Source organism: Eschscholzia californica, unplaced genomic scaffold (genome assembly GCF_041429995.1).
Source record: "Eschscholzia californica isolate CP2 unplaced genomic scaffold, dmEscCali1.0.p SCAF_47, whole genome shotgun sequence".
In the NCBI taxonomy this organism is placed as follows: Eukaryota; Viridiplantae; Streptophyta; class Magnoliopsida; order Ranunculales; family Papaveraceae; genus Eschscholzia; species Eschscholzia californica.
In genome coordinates this window covers 40,001-42,500 of record NW_028238469.1, presented here as the reverse complement: position 1 = coordinate 42,500, position 2,500 = coordinate 40,001, and positions in this window count along the sequence as shown.

Below are 2,500 nucleotides of genomic sequence, written 5' to 3'. Positions count from 1 at the left end.
AGCTCACCCCTCCCCTATATAGTGCAAAGTTATTGTTTTCCCTATTTTCACAAGGAAACATCAAATTTTTAACCAAGCATACTCGGCCTTTGCTCCTTCGTTACTCGTCCAAATCCAACAAACTTGCATTCGTTGGAAAGGTCTTTTCACAAGGATTCTTTTGATATATAATAATAGCGATTCCGATAAATATTTATTTTTTTATGAATTTTTAAGTGAATAAACAATTAAAAATTCAAAAAAAATAGAAAAAAAATATTTTTTTCCCGATTCTTTCTCCAATATTCCTGATAAATACCCACACACCCACATATGGAGAATGGTCGAAAATGCTCGAGTGGATATCGAGATGTCCGACGAAGCACCACTTGGAAGGGCCGAGGCACGGGACGCCCGGGCTGTTGCTCGGGCCGGCACGGGACGCGCATGGGACAGCCCGGGACGGCATGGGACGCCCTCGCTACAGCTCGGGACGGCCAGGTACGCCCGAGACTTGGCTCGGGACGGCCTGGGACGCCCTCGCCATAGCTCGGGACGGCCTGGGACGCCCGAGACTAGGCTCGGGACGGCCTCGGCACAGCTCGGGACGGCCTGGGACGCCCTTGCCACAGCTCGGGACGGCATGGGACGCCCGAGACTTTGCTCGGGACGGCCTGGGACGCCCTTGCCACAGCTCGGGACGGCCTGGGACGCCCGAGACTTTGCTCGGGACGGCCTGGGACGGCCTCGGCACAGCTCGGGACGGCCTGGGACGCCCGAGACTTTGCTCGGGACGGCCTGGGACGTCCGAGACTTTGCTCGGGACGGCCTGGGACGTCCGAGACTTTGCTCGGGACGGCCTGGGACGCCCGAGACTTGGCTCGGGACGGCCTGGGACGCCCTCGCTACAGCTCGGGACGCCCGAGACTTGGCTCGGGACGGCCTGGGACGCCCGAGACTTGGCTCGGGACGGCCTGGGACGCCCGAGACTTGGCTCGGGACGGCCTGGGACGCGCTCGGCACAGCTCGGGACAGGCCGGGACGCCCGAGCCGAGCTTCGGGTCGCACGAAATCTCTTCGTATTCCGACATATTAGAAGCTTCCCATCATGTAGTAGGCCGAGCTTTGCCCTTTGGATGCCCTATGGTGCTTGGCGAGCACTAGGGAACGTGCCAGCACAAGTGCTGTGCACGCTCTGGGGAAGGAGCTCAACCCTCCCCCTTATAGTGCAAAGTTATTGTTTTGCCTATTTTCACAAGGAAACATCAATTTTTTAACCAAGCATACTGGGCCTTTACTCCTTCGTTACTCGTCGGAATCCAGCAAACTTATACTCGTTGGAAAGGCCTTTTCGCAAGGATTTTTTTGATATATTATAATAGCGATTCCGATAAATATTTATTTTTCTATGAATTTTTAAGTGAATAAACACCGGAAAATTCATAAAAAATAGAAAAAAAAATATTTTCTTCCGTTTCTTTTCTCCAATAATTCATAAATAATACCTCAATAGTATAAATGAAGAGAGAGTCGAAATGGCCCGGGTGGGTTTCGAAATGTCCCACGACCCCATAGAATGCACGGGCCAGCCGAGCCAAAGCAGGGGACGCGCATGGGACAGCAGGGGACGCGCACGGGACAGCGTCCCTATGGCTCGGGACGGCATGGGACAGTACGGGACGCCCTTGGTAAAGCTCGGGAATCCCATCGGACGCGCATGGGACGGCCTTGCTAAGGCTCGGGACGGGCTTGCTAAGGCTCGGGACGGATGGGACAGCACGGGACGCGCATCGGACGGCCTTGCTAAGGCTCGGGACGGCATGGAACAGCACGGGACGGCCTTGGTGAGGCTCGGGACGGCATGGGACAGCACGGGACGGCCTTGGTGAGGCTCGGGACGGCATGGGACAGCACGGGACGGCCTTGGTAAGGCTCGGGACGGCATGGGACAGCACGGGACGGCCTTGGTAAGGCTCGGGACGGCATGGGACAGCACGGGACGGCCTTGGTGAGGCACGGGACGGCCTCGGTGAGGCTCGGGACGGCATGGGACAGCACGGGACGGCCTTGCTAAGGCTCGGGATGGCCTGGGACGGCCTTGGTGAGGCTTGGACGGCACGGGACGCGCATGGGACAGCATGTGACGGCCTTGGTAAGGCTGGGCACGGCATGGGACGCACATGGGACACCTTATGGGGATCATCAAGGGACGTTGCACGGGACATTCTTAGCCATGAAGGGCCTTCACATGGGACATCTTAGGAGTCAAGAGCCGGCACATGGGACAATGGAGTTCACACGCACGGAACACTTCGGCTACTTCCGTTCGGAACGTCGTGGGATCTTTATGTCCCCATTAGCACCGACGCATCAACATGCTAGGAAGCTAGGTCCGAACTTCTCGAAGTGTCGATGGCACTTGGACGGATACGCATCCGATCCGATGTTATGATGATGTACTTTCTCCGATATCGATGTCGGGGTGTATTCCGATGTTATGATGTACTTTCTCCGAGATCGA